The 12,996-nt window shown below is 36.7% G+C and overlaps 1 long non-coding RNA gene across 2 annotated transcripts; it reads left to right on the top strand.

Annotated features, from left to right (window-relative positions):
• The first annotated feature begins 643 nt into the window (after positions 1-643).
• On the top strand, positions 644-7,172 carry LOC148013794 (uncharacterized). Of its 2 annotated transcripts, XR_015688931.1 has the most exons (4): positions 644-1,480; positions 1,563-1,622; positions 3,518-3,667; positions 6,393-7,172. It is a non-coding gene; the product is annotated as an uncharacterized LOC148013794 (long non-coding RNA). The 2 variants fall into 2 exon arrangements; XR_015688930.1 differs by lacking the exon at positions 6,393-7,172 and having other exon boundaries at positions 3,518-3,919.
• The last annotated feature ends 5,824 nt before the right edge of the window (positions 7,173-12,996 follow it).

The raw sequence follows: 12,996 nt of genomic DNA, 5'->3' as shown, positions 1-12,996 counted from the left end.
TACTCATAATATTAGTGATGCTATTTTTCCCACTCATTATTTCTAGTTAAGTCTATACTTTCAAGATGGTTGGTTGTATATTGAATACCATTAACTTTTGAATGAGAAATCTCTTTGATGTGGGTCTCAATGTGGACACGGTTGTGCACTGATAGGAGAAATGCAGAAAGTAATAAACTCTACCTGGAACTTGACTAAGAAAAGGCCCGAAAGCGATAGCAAAAAGTTATCCAGCAGGTTGCGAGAGAAGTCTATCAATGTTTACAGAGTTGGGAGGGGTTCATTGGAAATAGTTGTGGGCTAGTAATGGTGCTCCATTCTAAAACTCTTTACAATCCGTAGGAATAGTGATATTCTTTGTGCAACGTCATTGTGATGGACATATGATGGAGATCCACTTTATTCTTATATCACCGGTTAAAAGGCAAGGGATGTAAGCATTTACTTTTGGTTTGAGATTTCTTCATGATGGTAAGAAAAGGAAGGAACCATTGGGACCTTTGAAAAACTACATGTTGTTGGGCGGGGTGAGTGGATTATGGAATGAGCCTTAGACTCTTAGAGGCCCTCATTCAGGCCTCGTGGAGAACAAAAGGCGGGATTTTTGCCGAGGTCTTATTAAATGAGAATTTTGGCAAGAGATTCTTTTCGTGGTGTGAGAAGAGTCGCATGCAGGCAGCGCCAGGTAGGGCAGAGCCTACTAGGCAGGGGCAGGGCGAGCAGGTAGCCGCAGAGACTCTCATACACAAGTACTAAGTACTCCTGCTACTGCTCTCATTAACTACCACCATCATCATACTAGTGATGATGAAGCACGCAAAAAAGTATATATACTATATAGATCTGGGTTGTGTGGTGTGTGGCTTCATCATGGACGACACACCACACACATATACTCTCTCTGTCTCTCTGTCTCTCCGTTTCTCTCTGTGAGAGACGATTCATGAAGATGGCGCATCGACAGCTGCTGCGTGCTGATAGAGAGGGGGGGCCCGTCTAACACAGACACACGCACACACACAGCTGCAAGGTCTTGACAGACGTAAAGGGTTGCGATCATGGCCGTCGACATGTGTTACACCTATATCGATCTACCCAAGCCAGCCGAATCGCCGATGCGAGACGTCGCGACAACCTGCTGGAAGAGACTGACACTCTCTGAGAGAGAGAGAGAGAGAGAGAGAGAGAGAGAGCTTCAGTTTGCGAGCTGTGCTTGAGTCCTGCAAGTTGCCATTGATTTATGCTCTTCTTCTCCGATCCCGAAAAGACGCGCGACACTTTCTTTACCTCTGTCAAGACTGTGCATCTGTCTGATTGTGATTAACCAGCAGCTTGTGTCTCGAACGAGCTTCCATGAGAAATCAATAATTAGTGATTATCGCGATTCTGTTCTCGGTGCAGCAAGCCTGCAAGGAATCTATTGACTAGACAACACCCAACAGGCACCTTCCGGGCCTAGCACGCAGTCTATTATATACAGGTATCTCTCTCTCTCTCTCTCTCTCTCTCTTTCTCTGTGATCTATGTATTATGTCTAACGGCTCTGCTCTTTTGTATTGCAGACATATCTACCCTGCCCCTGCGCTTATGCAGACTGTATGCAGGATCACCTCACACTTCAGGTCCGTTGCAAATTAGCTCCAAGAATAACCCTTATTGGCCTGCCCTTCCTTCCCTTGATCAGCTTGCTCCCAGATGCAACTTCTGTATTTTTATCTCTTCTGTCTGATTGCAGAGCTTGATTTTACCATAGTACTTACATCTCTGCATGTGGCTTGATTACAAGCCCCCCTTTCATCTAGTCAACATTACAATTGCAACCCTAATAAGCTCCATATCTTTCATATCTGAATACTAGTAGTTTTGTTATTCCTCTGAATGATACAAGGCATTTTACAATACCCACTACGTAATTCAAGGTGTCCTTGTAGTTAATGTCAAGTGAAATTGTTCCTCACTAGTGAATATAAAAAATCTATAAGTGTAAGCATTGAGGAGATGTTTTGTAACAATCAATGTGCATAACATGCACAAATAAAAAAAGGCACCTCTATGAATTGAAATGTAAATGCTTGGAATCCTTAATATTTAGATTGAAGCTAAAACATAGTATTGTATTTTGGTATTTACCTCTATTTTTGCCTACATGTATTACTATATAGCTAATTTGTACTTAGGACAAGCTACCAAGAAACATATTTCATGTTGAGATATACTATAAGGCCTAGGCCATCTAATGAATGCAAGGGCTATTAACATCTAGTGCTTTTCAAAAAGTTTGCATTTGAAGAATTTGCCTCACCTAAAAATATCATTTGCATGCTAGATCATCCTATTCATTTTGGAAGTGCTAATATCCACAAAAATCAATTGGAGAAAAGAGTGCATTTCATGTAAGAGAAGTGAATTTGCTAGACTGTAAGATTAAGATGATAGGATAGAACCCCCATGAACACCTCAAAATATTTATTGATGTTTAAAGGTCAACCACCAAAGAAAAATGGCGTTGGGTTGTAGATTGTATTTGTATTTGTTTTTCGGGCGGGGGGGGGGGGGGGGGGTGTTGTGGCTTCCATATTCAATGCCACTGGTGAGGTCATCTTTTGAGTTCAACTTTTACTTTCATTAGCAAAACTTTTGTCCAACTATTTGCCAAACACATTGTTGAGTAATCACCAAGGAGTTAAACATGGTAACATTTTTTTCATCTAGAGCATCATGTATAGCACATAGAATTTGGCAAAAACATTTTTTTGTTGAGATGATATATGGAGACTCCTCACATCTTGTAGTACATACACCACCAAATCCATTTCTCACTCATGCTTCATGTGTACTTGCACTTATAAACTTAGATAGTAACCAATAAATCACAAGGTCTCCACCATGGTAGAATAATAGGAAGTCAATTATATAGCAACGTCTATATTACGATGGGAAAAATATTGCATTATGTAGCTTTTGAAAAAGAGAAAAACCAATGAATCATTTCAAATAGTCACGGACTATTATACAAAAGATTTGGTAAATTTCACCACTTAAGTAACTTCAAATAAGAGAAACATGATGAGCTTGGAATTTAGAATGGTTGTAAAATAGATTCCCAAGATTGCTAAAGGCTTATATTCATTGTGCTATATTTTCTTAGATAGAAAGTTGTTGTCTCTTCTTGTATCACAAAAAATGAGGAAGTAACTGATCTCTAATACCCAAATATCTCAAAAAGTGCAATCATCATACTATCATCTTGTAGTCTGCATTTCTTACTTGATTTTTGGGATGTATGTATGTCATACTACTACCATGCATTCTTGAAAGTCAAATCTAAGACTGCAAGATACTCTTGCTAAAATACTCAAAAGTGCCAAAGAGTGAAGACTCATCATACCATTGTTGTGTAGTCTACATGTGTTACTTGATTTACGAGGATGTATATGTGTCATGATATTACTATTTTGTGTTCTTGAAACTTGATCTAGGTTAAAGGATACTCTTGTTTCCTATCTATTATGTGCAGATGTATTCTTCGGATGATGAAATGAAAAGACAATGAAACAAATCTTATCTTAACTCAAAGTTGGAATTTGGAGCATGGAGGAGCTTGAAAATATGGAAAAGACATAAGAGGCATCTCAAAACAAGATGTGGGGGATTCGCCTCAAAAGTTGTAAGTGCAACACATAAGCTCAACAAAATGGGCCTTTTCATTTTTTAAACTTAGGTTGCATTTATTAGTTAGAGGGCTTTTGATGTAATTGTGAAAATAACCTACAAGTTTACAATGGTTCAATTATTATTTGAAAGTCTGCAATTTTGAAGGATTTCCAATTCTACCAAAAATGCTGATCGAAAATGCAGGACATGAGCATAACATGCCTCCAAATGGGTGAAAGTCATTAACAATAACAAAGGGTAGATTCTAAAGGGTTAAATGGAAATAGATAGTTGCTTGTAAGGTATATATTAACATTATGGTGCCCTTTTTTGGGGTTTTATTGAAATTTCAAAGTATTTTACAAAGAAATTGATAAATTTGAAATGATTACTCTCTCATGTTCAAAGTTATCATTGAATGCTCTTACAATGAGAGGTTTTAAGTTCTCTTCTTATTCACCTACTTTTTCATTGAAATGATTTTAATTCTTATTTTTTCATTTACTCTTGGGTCTTTTATTTTGATTCGATATGATTAAGGGTAATTAGTAAATCCCTATGCAAAGTATTTCTTGGAGAGATCTAATAGCATTAGAATAGGTGATATAGTCAAGCACTCCTTAAGTTTATCAAAGCTCATTTTCTCCATTATTATCCAAAAAATTTGGGTTTGATTCTTGAGCAATTGAGTGAGAGGTGTTACAATTAAGGTATAATCCTTAATATAGATCCAATACTTGAGTGTTAGACTAAGAAATCCTTTACCTTCTTTGACCCCCTTTTTGGCGATGCCAATCTTGGATGTCCTTACCCTTGGCTAGATCAATAGTGATCCCCTCTTGAGAGACAATGAGCCCAAGGTATTCAGTTTTCTTGTCTTTGTATTGAAGATATTTTGTCTTCTATTCTTATTGTTATTACCTTTTTATTTCATTTAAAAGAAGAATGTCCACTTGATTTTCTTTGCATAGAGCTTATTCTCTCTTAGCATTCTTAGACCAATTCACAAGTGGACTGGACACTCTTCTTCTTCCTTTGAGTAAGTCACAATGGTGTCAAAGAAGACTATAATAAATTCATCTATGGTTGAAAGATGTCTTGCACTAGGTTGTTAAAAGTAGTTAGTGCATTTTCTAGACTAATTGACATAATGATGAACTTCTAATACACGTACCTAGTGTTCAATGTTATCTTAGAGATATCTCTCAGATATCTTATTCTCCTTGATCTTCATTTGATAATATCTGGATCTAAGATCTATCTTGGAAAAGATCCTTGATCTTTACAATCAATATAGGAGTTTGTCATCCAATTTATTCTTGATTGTGACTTGATTTAATCCTTTGTAGTCAATACACAATCTACAAGAGCTACCCTTTTTCTCCTAAAATAGAATTGGTGTACACCAAGAATAGCTGTTGGAATAAATGTATCCTTGGTTTAGGAACTACTTAAGATGTTCCTTAAATTCAATAGCTTCAAGGATAGACATTCTATATAGCCTCTTTGTGACAAGTCCTATGCTTAGGATTCACTTCCCTTTTTGGTGGCAAAACTATCAATTCCACTGGAAATATATTTGTATACACTTTCATGTGGGAGGGTTCTTCTTCTCCTTTACTCGTTTGGTCTATCTTGTTAAGTTTTATTAGATACACTTGGAGTTCCTTCCTTAAGGTTTTAGCTATGGAGGATCCTTTGGCAAGTTGGATCTTGGGTTTTTTCCTTCACCTTGGATATTTTGGAAGGTTACTAATCCTTTGCCACTAAATATTGGAATTGTTGTGTATGAGCCAATCCATTCCTAATAAGTAATAATAAGCTCCCAGTTTCATAGTTTTGGATCTAAGATTGGTTGGGTTAGTTCTTAGCTTGATCTTTGTCAATTCAGTTTTGTGGGTACTTACATAGAACTTCTTGCTTGTTGGCTAATTTCACTAGAAAATTCTTAACAAGCTCCATCTCCAGTTGTAATTTATTAGCATGTTCTGGAGAAATGAGAGAACCGCTACTACCAAAACCTTTGTGATTTACAGGTGCCCAGATTAGGCAATGCCATGTGAGTATCCAGAATGTTTGGAATACAATTTGTGCATATATATTCCATAGCATAAATTGATAATATGTCTCAAAATCCTCAACAGTTGGCCCTCCTTGCCCAATGCTATGCATGGAATCATATCAACTTAGCAAGCCACCATGTCAAATCATGAAATTGACAACACGACTCGAGTTGCTATAGGCCAAATAATATGATGGTCTCACCAAGTCAATACAAATTGACTCAACATTGCAACAAAACTTGACATGGAAGGTTTAAACACTTAAGATAAAACACACCAAGGTACATGGAGGATAGCATGTGACTCAACAACACATCTACACAACACACAACAATATCTTGAAATGTCAAAATGCTAGGCAAAGAATATCAAATGCTACACATGGCAATATTCACACACTATTGTATAAGCAAAGTAACGGATAGCATTGCACGCTAGACTATGTCAAAGCCAACCATGTCAAGAGATTAGTGCAAGAAGGAAAATATAAGCCGAGTCAATACCAAGTTGACAAGTGCCAATCAACCACTTGTAGGTGTTAACAACAAGTACACTGCTTCAAAAAGGCAAGTAGAAGGTCAACAACACAAGATGGCTCAATTGTTCATTGTAATAACATGTACAACAAGAAAATTGAATCCTCAAGGAGTGACATATTTTCTTCTTGGTGATTAGATAAGATGGGGGAGTATTTTGAGACAACAAGAGTGTAGGCAAGCTATGGACTAGAAATGGAAGAGTACAACTCTGCTACTTCAAAAATGATGATTCCTTTGGTTGAGGGGGACATGAACATGAAGACCAATGCCACTAATGCAAGCAAAGTCAAAGCGGAGCAGAAGAAGAAGAAGAAGATCAAAGAGAAAAAGAATAAGAAGAAGAAGCATAAAAATCATGAAGACACTGAAGTTGCAAGCAAAGTGAAGAACAAGTACAAGATCAAAAAGAGCAAGCTGGACTACACCGACAAGAAGACCTACAATGAACAGAAGATCTATGTCAAAAGAAATGCTAAAAACCGCAAAGGCCTGCCGGTTTTTTACTAGACTTTTTTCAGCTTTTAATGCCTAGCCCAAATGTCTTTATTATAAGTGTGTAAACTCCTCATGTAGCCTTGTACTACAGCCTTTGTACACTTTGTGAGGCCCCTGTTATAGCCTCTGGATGACCATCATGTTTGTGGTACCCGCATATAGCCTTTTTTGCGATAGCCCCTAGTGTTTTGCCATGTTTATGGTGTGCCCACACTTTGTAGGTGTTGCTCTCACTAAAGCCTCTACATACTTTATACTTTCTAGTTGTGATTGAGGAGGGATGTTGAGATATTTGCAATCACAACTATTGTAGGCTCTTTGTATGAGGCAGTTTTGGGCTTAGGATGTACAAGCAAACTAAATCCCATATGCATAGAAAGGGAAAAATACTACCATCCAACAACTATAAAGCATTAAACTTGACTATCACTTTTCATATGGAATGAATACAATGTCATGATGCTCTACACTTTTAGTTAAATATCTTGTCTTTGTCAGTCCTACACAAGATTGTGTTTATGAGTCCAAGCTCCCATCTTGGAACCTATTTCACTTGTGTAACAGTTTCTCTCTACTTGTCTATGTCATCATGAGTTTGGGCTTCATCTTCCACTTGCCATAGCATCTACCATGCTCTAGATCTGCACATTTCCACACCTTCTGGTCCCTTGGGTCATCTCCTTATCTACAAGGTATTGCACCCACAGGCTAAGACATTGTTGGAGTCTACTTTTGGCATGGAGCCCTGGGTGGTTGTGACTGTGGGCATGGTTGACACTAGGAGGGTAGGAATGGGTACATTTTGTTCCTTGCCCTTGCATTCTTTTGGAGGAGGGAGCATGATTTCCAGCACATGGAGGGCACATGGGAGCTTGGCCCTTCCTCTCTTCGCGGGCTCATGGTATCTAGCTCATCTCTCTTGCTCTGTTGCTCTATTGATAGGCGCGTAGCTAAAGCCATATCCTCATCCACCTTTCTTTTCATCTCTATCTCTTCTTCGACTACCTTCCTTTTTCTCCCCTCCTTAGACCTTCTCAATTCTTCCCTCAACCTTTCCGCCTCTTCTTCTTCTTTCTTCTTCCTTTCTTCTTCAGCCTTTTTAGACTCCTTGCGAACCCTCTGCAAATCTACTTTTTCTTTTTTCCTCCTTTCTTCTTCTATCATTCCCTATGAAGCTTTCCTCCTTTGCTTCGTGCACCTGTATTGGCTAGTCTACAGCTCTCCTTCCCCTTCATATCATCAATCTCCGTCTCTTCACTTGTTTACGTCTGCTGCTCTTGTTGAGGAGGTGATCTTAGTGGTGTCTCTCCAACTCCTTCTTCTTCTCCTTCTCTCTGTCTAATACACTAAAAAAATAGAAAGCATAATCTAACACATGGAGACATGATTTAAAATAATTTTCTTGCTAGTATTGAGTTCAAGAAGCATAAGAAAATCTCAATAAAAATTTTAAGAATATTCAATGTTTTGTATGCTTCCACTGTATGATCTATAACAAAAATATGGCTTAAGGTGCACCAATCCATACAAGCAAGCAATACATTAAATGTAAGCACGAACCCAAGCTTCCAAAATAATGAAAATGAGAATTGTATTATTTTTTAATTTTTTTGAAAGAGAATGGAAAGAAAAGAAATCATACTCTAATCTACTTCCTAATTCATGTCCATCACGACAACTTCATTTTGATAGCTTGGCCTCCCTACCTAGCCATGTGTATTTTAGAACAAGTATATTTTCAAAGTGTGGAACGCTCAATCCTTTTGATAATCTTAGTTTCTTAATCCACCACAATATATTGTCCTAAACAAACTATATAGGTTTCAAATTACCCATACCTTCTCTACGTATAGAAGAACAAAGCTTAATCCTTTAGATCCATCATGGCCTTATATTCCTACACATAATGAGAGTACTCATCTCATGTAAGTTACTCATGAATATATGTGTGCATCACATTATTGTGCCACTACATGGACACAGTGTGAAAAACTTTGGAGTGCATCATCATCCGACTTTCTTATTGATCTAGAGAGTCAATGTCATCATAGTCATAAGTGCTAGTGTCTACAGTATGGATGGTTCAAAAATACTAGATTTTTGGACAAGTTTAGCTTATTTTTGATATTTTGGATATTATTTTTTGTAAATATCCTAAAAAGCTGTAGAAAACTTCTAGAGTAAGGTGACATGCAAAAAGAAAGGGTTTGTTTAGCCGCTTTAGGAGATTTCATTCAAAAAGAAGGATTGGTAAAATCACACTTCTTATGGTACCATTAACTAGAAGTTCCGTATGGTGGATCATCATTGAAGAACTAAAGTGTTAAATTGAAGGTTGTGGAAACAAGAAGAGTCAATATAAAAAAAGAGGTGATGGCACAAAGATATTCACAATCTTTTATTCCTACAATGGAAAACCTATCGTGCATTCTTTGCCTAAGTATCAAACTTTTGTTTTTGTACACATGACACATTTTGTTGGTTTGAGAGATGAGTCAAACTCCAAGAAACTTCTAAGTTTTGTTCCATACTTTAGAATCCAAATTGTTTTTAAGGTTGTTATGCAGCTATTATATGAGTGCCATGTATATACTTAGGTATTACTTAAATTGAGGTAAGCTCTACTAGTTCCTCATAGTTATCTAGTCATCGATGAAGCAAGAGATCTCAATAGTCAATGGTGAAAAGAATTGTTGGTATTGAGGAAAAGTGTGCTTGGAGAATATTATGGGGAGATACCATTGGTAGGTTATAACTAAGCTAAGTTGTTTTGAAGAATAGGGTCTCTAGGGGTCACAATTTTTTGTGATGATTAGAGAAATTGTTTCTTTGTCAAGTGCCTTTTCCCTTTGCTTTTGTTTTTACTATGATGGCATTGAAGTGATTGAGAAGTTGAGAGAAAGAAGTGATGACATTGAAGTACTTTTGTTGTTACTATGATGGCGTTAATGTGACTGAGAAGTAGAGAGAAAGAAGTGCAAATGACTCAGTGAAACATGTCTAGGCTAAGCTCCCTAGGTATATCCTAGCCTTGAGTGCCTTGATCAAATGTGAGAAAATTGAGAAAAGGGCTAAGGGGTTAGAGATAGAGCCAACAAAGATCAAGGACATTGGGCATACCTAACTCTCGGGGGGGTCACTCATGAATATATGTATATATAACGTGAGTTCAAAATAAGGGGTTTTTAAAACACCATTTTTATACATTTTTTACATACAGAAGGGTGTCATATAAAGGGGCTACTTACAGATTGAATAGAAAAGGGTTGTGTTTTATTCAAGAAAAATTCACAGATTAGGATATTTATAAATAGGCCTTGAACGCACATTATATAGAGAATATATATATAGTGAACCCCTCGGGACTGAAGTCTTCTTCCATGGATACCTCAACCAACTAGACTTGATCGATGGAGCAATCGGGTGTCATGATGAGTTATGCTTCAATGGTCTCCCTAAGCATTAAAGAGGTATGCCAATCTGATCTTAATCTCTCAAATTTAGCCACTTGGTGAGCTTAATCCTTTGTTGGAGAGATTCAAGATTGCATGTTTAGTAGCTCAATCCTCTTGTATGCATGCATCTCGGGGGGGGGGGGGGGGGGGGGGGGTCACTCATGAATATATGTATATATAACGTGAGTTCAAAATAAGGGGTTTTTAAAACACCATTTTTATACATTTTTAACATACAAAAGGGTGTCATATCAAGGGGTTACTTACAGATAAAATAGAGAAGGGTTGTGTTATATTCAAGAAAAATTCACAGATAAATATATTTATAAATCGGACATGAACGCACGTTATATATAGAAATATATATAGTGAATCCCCCGAGACCTAACTTAAGGACCTTTTTGTGACGTAGTGTTTATGGGTGCATATATATTTTACTTTTCCTTTCTTTTCCTTTTTTTGGAATTTTATACACAAGTGCCATACAATGAGGCTTTCATCCTTACAAAAATTAGTGAAATTAATAAGTATTATAACTTCAAATCATCATAGAGATTTTATCTTTTATACTGGTTAAACATTGGATGAATGTTGTGTCTAGATTATCAAAGTGCAAGGCTCAATGCTAGAGTATTTGTTGGTGGTAATGAAGCATAATTAATTATGAAGATTGTGATTTATAGAGCGGCCATTGTACATCCTTTCAAGAAAGTAGAGGACTTGAAGGTAGAGGTCAAGATAGATTTTGCTTGACAAATTTAGGTCCTTGATGGTCAATGGTCTTCTTATGTACCCTTGAAGTTAATTAATTCTCCTACACATCTTTGTGCCTTTAGTATTTCCAAAATCTTGATCTATTCTCAATATTTTTCACTTTGATCCTTCATTGATATATTCTTTAGGCTCAAGTGTATGGATTGACACTCGTTTTGTCCTACGTTTACTTGATAAAACTTTAGAGCATATGTTGTTAAGTTTGAAAGGCTAAAAATATGAGCATTTACCACTTACTAGTTCTAAACTCATTAGTATCACCTTGTTGGTTACCCCCCTCACTTGCACAAAAATGTTGTAATGCTTTTGAGTATTACTATAGTTTGCTATTATAGTGTACAATGATTTTTCTATTTGAAACTTTATTCATATACAACAATTGCAATGATTCTAATGGTTATATACAAGTTAACGGGTTATGGTAAAACATTACTTGGCCATGGAACAATCCATTAATAAAAGTTAGGATTATATATAAATGCAAAATATGTGTGTCAAGAAGTTGTGGTAAGTTAACTAATAGGGATAACTATTGTGTAACATTGAGTGCCATATTTTCTTGGCCTAATCTACTCATGACATGCAACTTTTCTTTTGTGAGGATTTAATCAAGTAGGAAATGTAGGACTAGCCCAATTAACTCCACAACTTGTCTAGTCGTAAGTACTGAAAGGGAAGTTGGAGCTACATATGTTGGATCATTCTTCAAGTTCCATATAGCCCATCTTTACTTTGAAATAGTCATTAGGTAGCTTATATTTCCAACCATTGAAGATCAAGCAATATACCAATTTTTAAAAAGAAAACTTTATTCTTATCTATTCCAATTCTCATGCTTCCTCCCCCTCCTTTGCATGTTCTCCAAGAAGGACTCTCACATGTCTTGAAATAGGCTATTTTTGTCCCTCTTGTGCCCCTCTTGTTCTTTTTGTAGTTGTTTGAGGGACTCTCTAATAGCCCATTTGAGGTCTTCTTTGTACTTTCAAGATATCTTCTTCTTGTGGCTCATTTTCTTCTTCATCCTAGTTTCTCTTATCACCCTATTCATTTCTAGTACAAGAAGTCCTGATTTGAGCTTATGGCTCTTTTCCTCTTCATCTGTTTCCTAAGTGTTTTTATTGGCTTCTTCATCCCTCTTCCTCTTATCACCCTCTTCATCTCCTTCATTACACATGGTCTAATTTGATCTTTTCTCTTATTCTTTTCCTGGTTTCCTTTATCAAATTGGTCCTTCACATTGCCTCTTCTAGTTTGATGGGGCTCAATTGTAGTTGAGAAAATAGAATTAATGTTTGCACCAACTAGGCTAGTTTAGTAAGGGCAAAAGTATACACTATTATTCATGCATTTATATCTATGCTCAATAGCTTTCTTGAGGGCCACCTTGAGGATGATTTGGACTTTAATGAAAAACACAATTATTGACTCAACTGATAAGACATTCAAATTTCATTTAGTTACAACTCATTAGATCTTCCATCAAGGATTCCAGGTTCTTTCTAGTAGAGGCCTTGGGGTCTATGTAAGTAAAATTTCTATGAAATATTTGATTTGTGAGCCTCACATCGTCATCTCTACAATGGTAGTGAAGAGCAATCCATTGTTATTTAGATCCTTGGGATTTTGGCAACTAGTCATCATGGCTACTTCTTTCTTACTTCTTAGTTTTCTGCTTTAGGCCTAAGGCTCACTCCACTAGTTTAGGGGTGAGACTAACATTTGCAAGTCCTTATTTCTCTTTGTTTGTGATACACACTATAGATATTTTTGGCTTGTATTTTTTAATGAAAGTTGTGTGACCTCTTGGCTACCCCTTGAAAGCCATGGTATGGCTTAAGTCCACATTTATTGATCCACTTCTTTTGGGACTCTTCCTATTGCCTTATCTAGACTACCTATTAAGTTGTACCTTAGATCTCCTATGCTGTAAAGTGTGGATTGCTGCACTTAAAGTGTAATATTGCTACATAGTGCAAATGATATTATCCTAGTTAGTTTTCCTAATGACCATTGTGT

The sequence above is a fragment of the Lygodium microphyllum genome, chromosome 26 (assembly GCF_053477565.2).
Source record: "Lygodium microphyllum isolate KBCC chromosome 26, Lygodium_microphyllum_v1.1.10, whole genome shotgun sequence".
Classification (NCBI taxonomy): Eukaryota; Viridiplantae; Streptophyta; class Polypodiopsida; order Schizaeales; family Lygodiaceae; genus Lygodium; species Lygodium microphyllum.
Note: the sequence above shows the minus strand (reverse complement) of the source record. Positions and strands in the feature narration are given on the sequence as shown.